This window comes from Toxorhynchites rutilus, chromosome 2 (assembly GCF_029784135.1).
Source record: "Toxorhynchites rutilus septentrionalis strain SRP chromosome 2, ASM2978413v1, whole genome shotgun sequence".
Lineage (NCBI taxonomy): Eukaryota > Metazoa > Arthropoda > Insecta > Diptera > Culicidae > Toxorhynchites > Toxorhynchites rutilus.
The window spans coordinates 301180712-301197196 of NC_073745.1; the positions used below are offsets into that span (position 1 = coordinate 301180712).

Consider the following 16485-nt stretch of genomic DNA (forward strand, 5'->3'; position numbering starts at 1 on the left):
GATTGCTCGATTCAATCATCGGGGATCTCATCGTTTGCTCGCCAAACACAAATAGGATTGGGCCAAGGCCGGGAAATCACACGGGCTAAGTGTAATCGTAATGAAGTAAATAACTCGATTATCATCAATCGCGATACTGAACATTGGTTGATGGGAAGGACGGTAGGATCTTAATTTGATGGCGCATCATTGTTGGTTTCCCTTCTTATCCTTATCATAATTAGATTGAAGAAATCCAGTGGGTGGTTCAGGATTAGAGGAAGTGCTTATGGGCTGACATCGTTATATTGAGTGGAGGGAAGAATAATATCAGAATTGTTGACATTTGGTTTTATCGCTAATACATACTCCATTTATTTCTGAATGATTCCTCTTTATGGCTTTTGTCATAATAAAAATAACCGCAAATATTATGGACGTTTGGAGCATTTATGTGTACATGGCTCTAACTGTACTTGTTTACGTAACCTGCAGAGTATTTCTTGGTAGAACGAAAAGTAAAAATGCAAAATTTTAAGTGCGCATTTAAAAACTCTGCAATCGGAATCACCACTGAATTTTGAATAAATCAAAATACCTTCCATTTGTTTCCTTCATAACTGGTGTATAATAACATAAAATCATGGCCAATGTTTTGATCATATTTTGAGAATGTAGACTGCCCTTCTACGCATAGTTGTCCCATGTTACATTTTGACTTTTAATTCCACAATTTCCACTTTTCTTCATTGAACGATGTTTTCATGCCTAATTTTCCCAGAAAACCACAAAAAAACTTATTGTTTGTTATCAGCTTTTAAAAAAACAACTTCAAGTTCAATTGTCCCATGTTGACATTTCAAGCATAATTGTTCCGCCATGTATTTTTTGTAGATGAATAATAAATGAATCGGTACAAGAATTTTATATCATTCCGCGTCGAGACCTTCGAGTAATCAGACGTATATTATGTCACTCCGTTATCGTTATCGTTCTCGGTTACCGTTAGCTGGTGTATTTTCTGCCGTGTTGTATCCATACGCTTTGTTTATACAATTCGTTCGAGCCTGTGGAGTCAGCTCGCGCAGTCCGAAGCCGCCGGACGCAAAGTTGTTCGTGTCCGTTATTGTGTTGGAACAATACCGTTATCGGTTTCGCTGATGTGATTGTGTCGCTCTAAGGCGGCTCGCACACCGCAGCAATAAGCAACTAGCAAACTGCAGTACACAATATGCAACAGGAAACATATTTTGTTGTTCTTCGCATACCAGAGCAATAAAAACCCCTGACATTATGCAAACAATCGCCTTAATGTACGAAACTTGTCAAAATATGAGCGATAAGTTGCTATTCAACCGACACGCCGTGTTGCTAGCGACATGTGTTGCTCTGTAAAGGCGACAGCGATATCGTATTGCGTCGGTGTGCGAGATCAACAAAGATTAAATGGAAAAATCCATTGGTGATAATATTGCTTATTGCATGTTGACAGTTGCTAGTTGCTCATTGCTCCGGTGTGCGAGCCGCCTAACGGTGTTTTCTTTATTGCGAGAGTGAAGTGATAAGTAATCACAACCAGCGGGAGGGAGAAGTCCTCCACTGCGGGCGCTGTGAGCGTGTGCCGTTCCTCGTCATCGTATTGTGGTGCGATACACCATTGCTGTTGTGCCAAGCGATCATCACGTGGTTCGATTGGAGCACCGTTACAAATCATCCGCACCGTGCGCTTCAAGTATTTTAGTTTATATATATATTAGGTTAAGGATTTAAAAAAAAAAAAAGAAAAAGTATAATTGTATATCTGCCATAATGGCAGAGTGCGATCCTCTTGATATGGACATTGAATCTGATGTTTCCTCCTCACTAACTACTGGGAAGTCGCCTAAACGCGTTCCCCCCTCAGACGATGTCTTTTCAGAGGAAGAGTTAATCAACCTCAACAAGCCCCCTTCAAGAAAATTGGCAAACTTTTCCACTTCGCCCCCTCAATCTCCCGCTCCCGCTTCCGATTATCTCCCGAACTTGCCTCCCAGCCCAACTGTTCCCGCTCCCGCTCAACAATCGACCTCGTCCTCCCCCGCAGTTGTCCCCTCTCCGCGTGTCAAGGTCTATCCAGAAGATGCATCTGGATCTGGCCCATGGGTTGTTTTCTTCCGGCCAAAACCCAACGGGAAATCGCTCAACGTCATTCAGATCATGAAAGATCTGACAAAAAATTATTCCTCCGTGGTCGAAATTAGAAAGGTTCGACCGAACAAACTGCGTGTTGTCGTGGCTGATCGGAAGCAAGCTAACGAGATTGTTGTCGACAATAGGTTCGTACTAGAATATCGCGTCTATGTGCCCTGCCATAACGTAGAAATTTCGGGGGTGATCACAGAAACGGGTCTGACGAGCGCATTAATAAAAGAGGGAGATGGCAGATTTAAAAAGCTCCCTTTGACGAAAGTTAAAATTTTGGACTGCCATCAATTAGGAAAAGTGTCCCAGGAAGAGGGAAAAACAAAATTCACGCCGTCCGACTCGTTTCGAGTAACTTTTGCTGGTTCCGCCCTCCCTGACTACGTTATGGTGGACAAATTGAGGCTTCCGCTGCGTCTCTTCGTGCCAAAGCCCATGACTTGCAACAAATGCAAGTCAGTTGGTCACACAGCAGACTACTGCGCCAACAAGGAGCGCTGTGCCACTTGCGGAGAGCAACATGTGGGCAAATCCTGCAGTGCGACTGAGCATAAGTGTCCATATTGCGGGGGGACCCCACATGAGCTCTCAGCTTGTGAAAATTACAAGAGTCGCTGGGAGAAACAGAAGCGCTCTTTAAAGGAACGCTCGAAACGCACTTTTGCGGAAATTTTAAAGGGCGCTTCTCCACAGGCCCAACAACAACAACATCCAATCTCCTCACACAATATCTTTTCCACGTTGCCAGTTGACGAAATGGAAGCGGACACAGCTCACGGGGGTACACCGTTTATTTCCCAAGGGAATCCCCGGCGCAGAAATGTGACCACTCCCAAAATTCAATCACAAGTCCCTCCGGTGATATCCCCTGTTAGCTTGCCTAAAAAAACGAGTGCAGCGGACAAGCAAAATCAGGTTCCTCCTGGCTTCCGTGGGAATAGTTCACCTTCGAACGACCCAGCACTCGAGGGGACATCAAAAACCCCAACTGTCCCTATTTTTCCGTCCAGCTCAACTTCCCAATCGGGATTTATAAAGTTGTCTGACCTTTTGGATCAAATCTTCAAGTGTTTTAACGTTTCCGACTCCATCAGAACCATTGTCATTTCAATGCTTCCAGTATTAAAGACAATTTTGCAACAATTGATGCAAACATGGCCCCTCCTTGCAATGATTATCTCTCTTGATGTCTAATTCAAATAGAGAGGTCGGAGATATCACTGTTTTACAGTGGAATTGTCGTAGTCTTATCCCTAAATTGGATACATTCAAATTTTTAATTCATAAGTTCAATTGTGATGTTTTTGCTCTGTCCGAAACTTGGCTTTCTTCGCGAGATGATCTCTCTTTCCATGATTTCAATATTGTACGCTTGGACCGTGATGACAGATACGGAGGGGTGCTATTGGGGATCAATAAGTGCCACTCATTTTTTCGAATTGACCTTCCACCTATTGGAGGGATTGAAGCTGTTGCTTGTCATGCAAACATCAGAGGCAAAGACCTCTGTATTGTCAGCTTGTATTGGCCTCCGAGAGCTGCGGTTAGCCGCAAGCAACTTGTTGACATGTGCTCACTCCTTCCTGAGCCACGATTGATCTTGGGAGACTTCAACTCTCACGGAACTGCCTGGGGGGAACAGTACGACGACAATCGTTCATCGATGATATATGACCTTTGTAACAGCTTCAATATGACCGTTTTGAACACTGGGGAAACAACACGTGTACCTAAACCTCCTGCTAACCCAGGTGCTCTTGACCTCTCGCTTTGCTCGAATTCACTATCGTTAGATTGCAAGTGGGATGTAATTCAGGACCCCAACGGTAGTGATCACTTGCCAATCAAAATTTCCATCACCATTGGGTCGAATTCTTCTGAATCTATAAACATGGCATATGACCTCACAAGACACATTGACTGGAAAAAATATGCGGACGCGATTACTCTAGCCATCAATTCCAGAGATGGTTTACCTCCATTGGAGGAGTATAACTTCCTTTCTCGTTTGATCTATGACAGCGCAGTTCGCGCTCAAACGAAACCCAATCCAGGTTCCACCATTTTCCGAAGGCCTCCCAATCTATGGTGGGATAGCCAATGTTCCAAGCTTTATGTAGAAAAATCGAATGCATTTAAAGCTTTTCGGAAACGTGGTACTCCTGAAAATTTTCAAACGTATTTAGCCCTTGAGAATCAGTTCAAAAATTTTATCAAAGGGAAAAAACGTGCTTATTGGCGAAATTTCGTGGGAGGTTTGTCACGAGAAACGTCAATGAAAAAATTATGGAAAGTGGCTCGAAACATGAGAAATCGCTCTTCATCCAATGAAAGCGAGGAATATTCACATCGATGGATCTTTAATTTTGCACGAAAGGTTTGTCCTGATTCAGCTCCTGTGCAAAAATTTGTTCGAGATATACCACAAGATAGGTGCGATCTTGATTCCGAGTTTTCGATGGTAGAATTCTCTCTTGCTCTCCTTTCATGTAACAATTCTGCTCCGGGATCGGATAGAATTAAGTTCAACTTGCTGAAAAATCTCCCTGATGTGGCGAAACATCGCTTGTTGAACTTATTCAATCGGTTTCTGGAGCATAATATTGTTCCAGATGATTGGAGACAAGTACGAGTTATAGCTATTCAAAAACCCGGAAAACCCGCGTCCGACTTCAATTCGTACCGCCCAATAGCAATGCTGTCTTGTATACGGAAATTGTTGGAGAAAATGATCTTGTTTCGCCTTGATCGATGGGTTGAAACGAATGGCCTACTCTCAGATACACAATATGGGTTCCGCAGGGGCAAGGGGACGAATGATTGTCTTGCGTTGCTTTCTTCAGAAATTCAATTGGCTTACGCCGAAAAAAAACAAATGGCTTCAGTATTCTTGGACATAAAGGGGGCCTTTGATTCTGTTTCAATAGAGGTCCTGTCAGACAAATTACACTCTCGGGGTCTGCCGCCTCTATTGAATAATATGTTATATAACTTGCTTTGTGAGAAACATTTGAATTTTTCTCACGGGGATTCGACAGTAAGTCGGGTCTCCTACATGGGACTCCCCCAGGGCTCATGTTTAAGCCCCCTTTTGTACAACTTCTATGTAAGCGACATCGACAATTGCCTTACACAAAATTGCAACCTAAGACAACTTGCAGATGATGGAGTGGTGTCTGTCGTAGGATCAAACGAATCCGAACTGCAAGGACCCTTACAAGATACTTTGAACAATTTTTCAACCTGGGCCATTGGGCTAGGGATCGAATTCTCCACGGAGAAAACAGAGATGGTGGTTTTTTCTAGGAAGCATAGACCAGCAAAACCAAAGCTTCAACTTTTGGGTAAACCGATCACTCATGCTATGTCATTCAAGTATCTTGGGGTCTGGTTCGACTCCAAATGTACTTGGGGGGCCCATATTAGGTATCTGAGTAAAAAATGCCAACAAAGAATAAACTTTCTCCGTACAATTACCGGCACCTGGTGGGGAGCCCATCCCGAAGATCTTATAATGTTGTATCGAACAACTACTCAGTGATGGAGTATGGCAGTTTCTGTTTTCAATCAGCTGCCAAAACACACCTCATTAAACTCGAGCGAATTCAGTATCTTTGTCTCCGTATTGCGTTGGGATGTATGCCCTCAACGCATACCATGAGTCTCGAGGTTTTGGCAGGCCTACTCCCACTAAAAGATCGCTTCAATTTATTATCTCTTCGGTTCTTCATCCGGTGTAAGGTCATGAACCCATTGGTGATCGGAAATTTTGAGCAGCTGATCGAGCTAAATTTTCACTCCGGATTCATGAGTTCATATCATGAATTCATCTCCATGCAGGTTGATCCTTCTTCGTATATTCCCAACCGTGTTTGTTTCCCTGACTACATCAATTCCTCTGTGCATTTTGATCTGTCCATGAAGCAAGATATCCATGGATATTCAGATTACCAACGATCGAGGATCACTCCAACGATCTTCGATGAAAAGTATGGGGGTATCAATTGTGATAATATGTACTTTACTGATGGGACCACTATAAACGAGTCCACAGGATTTGGAGTGTTCAACGAATTTTTTAGCACCTCACACAGTCTTCAGAATCCTTGCTCAGTGTATATTGCTGAATTGGCAGCAATTCATTGGGCGCTGGACAGCGTCGCCTCACGACCTGTTGAACACTATTACATTGTAACGGATAGTCTTAGCTCTGTCGAAGCTATCCGTTCAGTGAGGCCGGAAAAGCACTCGCCGTACTTCCTTGAGAGAATACGAGAAATTTTGAGTGCTTTATCCAGACGCTGTTATGTCATTACCTTTATCTGGGTCCCTTCACATTGCTCCATTCCGGGTAATGAGAGGGCTGACTCATTAGCAAAGGTAGGTGCAATTGAAGGCGATATTTATCAGCGTCAAATCGCCTTCAATGAATTTTATTCGTTAGTCCGCAAAAATACCATAGTTAACTGGCAACGCAAATGGAACGAAGATGAATTGGGCCGGTGGCTCCACTCGATTATCCCTAAGGTTAGCCTCAAACCATGGTTCAAAAGTCTGGACTTGAGTCGGGACTTTATTCGCACCTTCTCCCGACTCATGTCCAATCACTGTTCGTTAGATGCACTACTCTTCCGTTTCTATCTTGCCAGCAGCAATCTCTGCGTTTGTGGCCAAGGTTATCACGACATCGAGCACATTGTTTGGTCGTGCGAGGTGTATCTGGTCGCCAGATCGAATTTAAAAAACTCCCTTCGGGCCCGAGGAAGACAGCCCAATGTGCCGGTGAGAGATGTGTTGGCTTGATTACATGTCCCATATATATGTTTTCCTTAAAGCTATAGATCTTCGTGTGTGATTGTCCCTACATCCTTATACCCTCCTTTCCTTCCTTTGCGGGTAATTCGTCCCCTTGCTATAAATAGTAGAATAAGTTGAAATGTAAATACACTATAGATATACGAATAGATTTATAAATTGAGTGTTCATCAACATTGTTACAATTTCCTTATATCCCATCCTTCTCCTAAAAATATGTCACCCTCCTAAACTCGAGTACACCGCGAGTAATCGGTTTTCCACCTTACTAACCATAGATGTAAGAAAATTGTTTATATATATAGTTTTAAAATTATATTTAAGAATTCGGCTCCTTTAAACTTAAGTAACTGAGCCTGTAAAAATAAACGAATTAAAAGAAAAAAAAAAATATCTCTGTGTGGAAAGATCCCACACGAACGTTTTAGCAATCGATTGAGCTGGTAAGCAAAAAAATGTGTTGGTCTACATAAAGTTTGGAAGAGCAAACAGAAATCGTTTTTTTTATTTCTTCTGTACATTTGCGTCCACTACATCTACACCTCAAAATTTGGACTTCGCACTCTGTTCCTCTAATTTTTATGTCGAGTGTATTGATTAACCATTTATCACTCTTTTCATACATTTATCCAATAAGTTTAACTGCTTAGCTTTTCACCGAATTAAAATTTCATTGTAACACTATATAAATAGTTTTCTTCTTCCGATTACAAACCAACATTTTCCATCTAACCATATTTATATTATACTAGCTGACCCAGCAAACTTCATCTTGCCCAAAATTTATTATCTTTTATAGTTTTTGGAATATATGTCATTTTTGTATGAAGACTCCTGAATAAAAATATGCTTTGCTCGTAAAATTTGTGTGTGTAAAGTCTCACGTTTGACATGTTCTTGACATGTTTCTAAATATAGAAAAGTTAGCAGAGCATGTAAATTGCGATAATTTATACACAAAAATGTTACGAATTAAACATTAATAGTATTTTGACGTAGAACTACGTCTTTCATTAAGGGTGTCAAATCAGAAAACAGGTCACGTTTTTATGAAATAAAGTTAACGTTAATAACTATTTTTGCCGCGAACGGATTTTGGCGATTTACATACCAAACGAATCGGAAATTCCCTAAGATTTGTTTGATATGCCATACATTATAAACCCATAGTCTGTATATGGTTTAAATTAATGAGAATTGGAAGCATTCCCATTTCCTCATACATTTATTCTGTCCGTTTGTGTGCTTTCCCCAACAGAGCTGTCAATAACGAGCAACGAAAGGAAAATTGTAAGATGTAAAGTCTCCATGAACAAAGTAAAAGAAGAAAAACTAAGGGGAATATTTGCTTAGAGTATAAACAGTGGATCTCGCTGATGCAAACTTTCATTCTTCGTGAGGAAATCGACTGAACAACATCGTTGGGCGAGCTGTACAGCGAGGGATCGAATGCCTTTCTCAAGGCAATGGTGGTGGAGGAGTAATATGATGGATAAAGTAAAGTTTTCCAAGGGCCTTTTTGAAGGTTACAGACGAATGAACAGAAGAAGTTTAAAGTCTCTTTAATTCAACAAGGAAAGGAAGGAAAGGCAAACTTTCAGTATCGCTCTGTATTCAAAGCAATGATTATCGCTCATCACATGTCTTCGTTTCGGATTGAGCTGTGGACGCGACCAAATTTCTCACTCGCTGGTGTCTCTGGCATTGCAATCATTGCATCAAACTGACGCCATTGCATTAAGGTTCTGAGCTACATAAGTGTGTGGGGAATCATCAATCTAGGCTATCGTCAGCTCACCAAGAAAATAAATGTTCTGGAATTTTGTCAGTGATTTGGTTCCGCATGAGGGTAGGAAAACTCTCTCCACAAAGGATGACAGCTAAGCTAATCTAGACTGGCAATATTAACAGAAAGGGCTTCTGTTGAGAAGAGCGCAGAACGGAGATAAGTGTGTGTATATTTAGTTGCTTCAAGCCATCGTATATGGATATTTGTATGCGTACGTGAGTGCTTCATAACCCGTACGTAAAAATAGTGCATCTTCGCTACGCTGAAACCTCATTTGCATCTGCTCTCGTAACGATAACGGCCTGTAACGATGCAACAATCGCCTAATTTTTTTATGCTATGATTGATGATTGTTTGGTGTTGCAAATTATGCAGTCGTAATGATAAATATAAAGAAGGAGAGGAGATAGCGGGAGGGAAATATTTACGCTAGGGTATTGGTAATGAATCTTTGCAGAGACAAATATTCAGCCTTTTTCCAAGCAGTTAACATTGTTTGTTTTCTGTCATCAATGCGTTGAACTGACGCTATGGTGAAACAGGTGTTAAGGCTGCGTTAAAATTTTTTTTGGGGAAACCAAGTTATTCAATAAGTTATATAAAGTTATTAATTAATTTGGGCTCGCGTGCCAGTCGCAAAACTGCTTTCAACTAGTATTGCATTTGCGCTAATCTTGATCATAATGAAGCAGTGCTACTCTTTTCGAGGTTGTTGAGATTAACAGATAGAGTTTATTTTGTTTATTTAGTCACCAAGAAAGTAAATGTCGTTCTGAAATGTTGTATGTGATTTGGTTTCGCTTGCCAGTAGCAAAACTTTCTCCACTAAGGATTATCGCTTATCGTGCTTATCTCGAGCATGTATTGTTCTGCGAGCACAAGAATAAATCATCAAACAATTATCGTCAAATGATTCTAGAATGGTTATTTCAAAATTTTCGTAGCATTATAAAATAATATCTGCAGTTATAAACAAGCGACTTGAATTAAACTACAGCGTAGTTCTACGTCAACAATGCGGTCGTGTCTTGAACACAACCTCCTATGATTTTTTTTCATAAAAAAAAGATCAGAGAATGAAAAGGGGGAAATTACTTAGGTTTTCATTAAAAAATATCAAAGAATTTTTTGGAAAAAAAAATTCATTGAAAAAAAAATATTTTGAAAATTAAAAATCATTTTTCTCGAAAACATGTGCTTTTAAAGTTCTGAAAAAATTGATATAAATAGCCCTTAATATGGAATTTACATTTACATGGAAAAAGTTTTTCGAACAACAACTTTTTTTCTTTGGAAAAATACTATTAATGTTCAATTCGTAACATTTTTATGTATAAATTATCGCAATTTACATGCTTTGCTAACTTTTCTCTATTTAGAAACATGTCAAGAACATGTCAAACGTGAGAATTTACACACAAAAATGTTACGAGCAAAACATTTTTTTTTTCAGGAGTCTTCAAACAATGACATATGTATGAAGATGACATATATTCCAAAAACTATAAAAGATAGAAAGTTGATGTCTTCGACAAAAGTTTATAGTCTCTAAAACTTTGTCGAATACACCATATCGCTATTTTGACTTTAAACAAAATTAGGATAAGTTGTATTTTTTTCTAACAAAAAATAAAAAAGTTGTTGTTAGAAAAACCCTTTTCCCTGTAAAAGTGTCCATCTTCCGATGTATAGACCACTTGTTGGAAATTTCAAGGGCTATTCATATATACAGGTAAACTTCGATATAACGTACATTTCACTTTCAAAATTGTACGTTGTATCGAATTGTACGTTATATCGAAGCATAATAAAGTACTCACAAACGTAGTCTATAATACATTATTGTGTTGCTGTTTTAGTGAAGTTAATGAATAACTTCAATCAGAAGACGAAGCCAGCCTTTCTCATGATGTTTCCCTTCGTACTGTTGATTAAAGCATGATTCATTTAGAATCCGGAATCACAAAACCAGCTGTATTTCTGGATTGATTGAAGGTACAAAACTTGTTTTAGCATCACAATACAGATAATTCATTGTTCTATCAGGGAAAAAAATATTGAATTTTTTTTTTCCTTCACACTTTGGAAATGTGTACGTTATATCGAGGTAAAATGTACGTTATATCGAGTGACGTTATATCGAGGGTACGTTATAACGTGGGTACGTTATATCGAAGTTTCCCTGTATATATTTTTGGGAATTTAAAAAAAAATACGCTTTTGAAAAATAAATTTAAATTTTTGAAATAATTTTTTTTTTCAGCCAAATTTTTTTCCAAAACATTTTTGGTATTTTTTTCTTAAAAAACAATTTCCTACATTTCATCCTTCGACATGAATTTTGTAGATGTCATAGTTTTTAAGTTATGAATTTTTGTAAAGATTAAAAAAAATGCTTTTTTCCAAAAAGTTGTCTAATTATTTTTCGAATGTATCAAGTATGCAAAGTTGCTTAAATGACCTATGTCTTTACACCCACAACGTTTCACTGCTATCTGAGATGGTGCTGCCAACGGCCAGTCGAGTTGGCATGAAATTCGTCATATGCTAAGTTTGATTCCATTTGATTGTTTTTCGAGTTGTACAGCAAACAGCAACCTCACACACCCCCCCCCCCCTCTTTAGAGAGCGGAAAGGCGTGTCAAACCATCATAAAAATATTTTTTGCTCCCTAAAACCTCCATATGCCAAATTTGGTTCCACTTGCTTGATTAGTTTTCAAGTTATGCAGAAATTTGTGTTTCATTTCTTTGGCAGCCCCCCATTAGAAAGGTGGGAGGTGTGTTGAACCACCTCAGAGAGAGGGAAGGAGTGTTTATTCACCATAGAAACGTATCGTGTCCCCTAGAACCCTCGCATACCCCTACCCCTACATACCAATTTTCATGTCGATCGGTTCAGTAGTCTCCGAGTCCATATGAATCAGACAGCAGACAGAAATCCATTCTTATACATATATAGATTTTCTCACACTTTAGGGGCTCAAAATGAAAGGGGTGTAAGTGACATCATCGATTTCTCTACATCGACTCTCTCTTTTGGTTATAATTTAGCTGCAAACACATTCCCAGCTGTATTTGACAATGTGGAAAATAGATCAGAACCTCAACTATCAAGTTTCATAGCAAACTCAAATTGGAACCTTTTTGCAGTTGAATTATTAACTAAAGGAAAAGTTGATGAGGAGTTGATCTCTTTCCTTCTGAGCCCCTCACTTAATTTCACAAATTATGAAATTCAATTTACGAGGGTCACTATTTATATTTCGGGAATTGGCAACACTGATGTCATGTGAGTCCATCTGACGGTTCCATCGTAAAGTTTGACATTTTTGACGATATACGTACTCAGAACATTTTGTCATACGGACGCTATTTGTTTATTTTATATTTAGTTGAAAGTTTGGTCTCGGCAAAAAAATGGAACTGAATCGTGAACATTTTCGTGCGATGATTTTTTACGACTTTCGACGTGGATTATCACAACAAGAGTGCGTCAATCAACTTAATTTGACTTTTGGCGATGAAGCTCCATCAAAAACCACTGTGTATCGCTGGTATAGTGAATTCAATCGTGGTCGTAGTTCGCTGTCCGACGAGTTTCGTGAAGGTCGTCCAAAATCGGCTGTAGTGCCAGAAAACATCGATGCTGTGCACGAAATGATTAAGCAAGATCGTCATGTAACCTATTGTGAGATTGAGGCATCCCTAAGCATTAGTTCCACCAGCATATATGCGATTTTACATGAACACTTAGTTGTGCGAAAATTATGTTTACGTTGGATCCCACATAATTTGACAATCGCTCAAAAAAAAGGCTCGTGTCGATTGGAATAAATGCTTTGAAAATTGGTTTAAGCGTATGCAAAAGTGTATCGATCATCGTGGCGAGTACTTTGAAAAACAATAAAAATATATTCGCAGCTTAACTATTTGTTTTTGTTCCTATTCCCGAAATATAAATAGTGACCCTCGTATTTCAGCATATTAATTTTTATCACTAAATTTTTTTTTTCACTAGTTTTTCAAGTTATTTTCAATTTTTGGCTCACCTTTATTGAATGAAAAACCATTCGATTTTTTTCCAGTATCTTATTGATCATTTCATATAATTTCTCCGCCTTTACATAAATTATTATTTCAACTTTAAAATTTTCAGTTAAGGCAGTTTTCTAGTCTAGAAAATTTAAAAAAATCTTTTTTGTTCCTTCATATTTTTAACAGACATTTAAAAATATACCCTAGAAAGGACTTCCTATTATTTACCAAGCTAGAGCCATTTTATTGATGCTGTTTTTGAACCCCCTCACTTCATCAGCTCTTTACTATTCTAGTTATGAATATTTTTTCTCCGTTCAATTTTTGTTTTATTGTTAAAAGATTGATGAACAAATAATGATAAAATGTATAGTAGAAATATTCTTGGCTTTATTTTTACGGAGCTCGAAAAAACGCCCGAATTACGTGTCTGATTCAAAATTTTCTAATTTTTTTGCCAACAATCCAACGAATGAAATCCGTTTCTTTCAACAGTCTCTCCGAAGCTGAACCCCCAATGGCCTTTTCAAAGGTTACAGGCAAATGAACTTTCTAGTTGAAACCCTCTTGACCAAAACCAAGAAGAAGAAGACGAAGAAAAAGAGTAAAACCGTTGTGTGTGACGCATTAGGCTGAACGCATTAGGAAAGACTGTCTGCTGGCTGGTTTGTGTGTGTGTGTGTGTGTGTGTGTGTGTGTTAGCTTTGTCGTCTTATTTTTCTCATTCCCCTTGGATAGGATGATATGCACAGTGAATAGCTGCGATTGTTTTCGCAGTGATATTTGTTCGTCAACGCGGTGACCACAATTTCCGGTTTTCCGGTTAACGAAAAAGAAAACACACGGAACGACTATCCGGATGTTATATACATAAGTTCGTTTATTGACCGATGACGAGAGAGTTTAACAACGCGTCCGTTTCGTATGAGTTCTGTATTACAACTAATTATTGTGTCGATTCTACATTGTGAATAATTTCTTATGCGAGCGGGAGATGTGGACCGAGAATTTGACAATTTACATGGATAGCGCGGTTTGCTACCACTATCTGTGCCCGTTAGCACCAAATTGCTCATACTTTATACCGTTCTCCAACAATATTGATGAATTGTATTTCGTTGCCGCTAAATTCCCTCTTTTGGATCGATACAACTTGAAGAACACAAATTGGGCCAATCAAAACGTGGGATTTGGCGCATTTAGATAGTGCTTGACATTTTACAATTGTTTATCTCAAGAAAAAAATGTTTTTCAAGCTACATTTTAAATGGATTTCATGGTAAAAAGCAAAAATCCAAAAATTACTCTTGAGTCAAAACCACCTCTCCAGTTGCTCAAAATACTCAAGCCTCTTAAACCACTAGAATTTGTTCAATCCGTCATTTGGTGTGAAAACGCTCCTATGACTTTTGATCTATCCCAGAACCCGAGTTCATGACTGTTTAACTATTTATGGTCTTTCTATTCCAGTAAAACAGAATCATTTTCAACAATTCAGCCATTCCATGCCAAACCGGTATATTGGTTCTCAGATATCCATCAAAAGTGGTAGTTTTGTTCTTTATCGCAAATTATTAGACCAGTATTTTTTTTATTTTTTTGTTAGGGTGACCATTCCCATTTTAGGGTGGTCCAAAAAATCCATTTTTTCGCATTTTTTCCAAAAAATATTTTTTTTTTAAATTCATAACTTTTGAACCACTGGATCAATTCAGATGTTCGATATATTAAATTAAGGTCAATTAGCTGGTCTTTTTTAAAAAAAAATCTACAGTTGCAGAAAATTTGAATTATGTTTTCGTTATTATTGATTGTATTTGTTTTTTATAGTTTTAATGGTCTCGGGACCAAAGGCGCTATATTTTTTAAATTTTTTTCCTGGAAAGCTGAGGATTTTTCAAATAACATATCTGGCTGAATTATGAAATTTTGTTTTCATTTTTAGTGTCATAAAATGAGTTGGGTTTTAATGAAATTTCTACTTTTGTTATTTTGTCTCTATGTTCAATGTGACTGGGCTGTTATATAATTCAAAGTTTGTTTGAGATTGTTGCAATTGTTAGACGTGTTGATGTTTCTTTCCCTTATGGCTTCCCTTAGAACAGATTCAATGAAAAAAAATCCTGCAGACTTCAATTTGTACACCTGACCCAATCATGGATTTCTTCAATTTCTTCAATTTTCATTTCCCGAAAAATTGAACGTTGTTATTCAGTTAAATAGAATTTTAATGTCCAACGATCATCTCTTTTATTTTATTATACACTCGACAAACGAAAATCGAGGAACAGAGTCTAAAAGTCTAAGTCTAAAAAATCAAGTGATTTTTTACATGCGGTAATTTCGTGAAAAAATCAACTAATACAGATGGTATATACATAATTCTAAAGCTCCAAGTTTCGGATATTAGAATATTGACGTACATATTTCTATCTTAGTGTTTGTATATATAGTGGGTAACAAAATCAAATCGGAAGAATTAAAAAATCTTTTTTTCTGCTTTTCAAAGATTTTGTGGACTAACACAATTTTTAGCTAACCAGCTCAATAACAAACCCAATTACCCTTATCAAAAAACTTTCATTTGATTCCTAGAACGTTCCTGTAGGACCTTCCCATACAGAGATATTACTGTATGGGAAGGTCCTACAAAAAATTTATTCAAATTTTTCGCATCGATTTCAAAAAAGTGCCAAAACAGGTTCTTTGTAGTGTTTTAGAAAATCATCTGTAATTTTGCAAATAGTGCAGTAAATTCCAATGTTTGTGGCAAATTTCTGGCCTGGTGTATCCTTACATTCCTGTAAACGTTTTATTTTGATACGTTCAGCCGATTTTTCAAAATTTGGAGTAAATTAGAGGAGCACTTCATCGCAAATCGTACTAGAAGTACAAAATGCTACGCGACTCTCATAATTTTCATTCTTACATTCCTGTGAAGGGATACACTAGGCTAAACGTTTGTCTGCAAACATTAGAGTTTACTGCAATATTTGCAAAATTACAGATGCACTACAAAAAACTGGTTTTGGCACTTCTCTGAAATCCTGCAAACAAATGTACGTGAAACATTCTAATTCCTTAAAGTTGGAGCTCTAAAATGATGTACATCCCATCTGCGTTGATTTTTCACGAAGTTAAAGGACGTCAAAAATCACTTGAAACTTTCGACTTCGCACTCAGTTCCTTTATTTTTTTTGTCGATGGTATATTTGGTAGTTCGAAGCTTGATATAATCATTTAACATCATTGATTGAGAGATAACAATTGCAGTTCAGTGTACAATGCTTCTACTTTGCTACCACTTACCATCTCTTTCATTAAATTTTGCATAACTCGAATTTATCACCCAATAAGGGTGATAAATTCGATGGCTGGCGATACAATTTCGTCATCTAAGGTTATTACGCCATCACCTGAGGTTATTACGTACAAACATGTAACTTTTCAACAGCATTTGCTAAATTAATCGATGTTTGTATCACATTTGAAAATGCAAAAATAAATGAAAAAAGCTTCCGTCTTCTCAAGTAAACAAACTAGAACGTCCTAGATATGTCAGCTGTCTTGGTAATAATTCGTTATAGCCAATGTTCGATTTCACTAACACTCAATTTCCTCACCTTTTTCCTGTGGGTGGCTCAAACGTATGGTTTCTGTCCTACGTCATAATGTTCTTTTATC

General features: G+C 38.1%; 2 protein-coding genes across 7 annotated transcripts in view; both read left to right on the forward strand.

Moving 5' to 3' along the window:
* Positions 1–16485, forward strand: part of LOC129767021 (uncharacterized) — a 478091-nt gene that overhangs the window by 205845 nt on the left and 255761 nt on the right.
* The window catches only part of LOC129769883 (diuretic hormone receptor-like), a 252668-nt gene that overhangs the window by 203389 nt on the left and 32794 nt on the right, over positions 1–16485 (forward strand). The window lies entirely within an intron of this gene.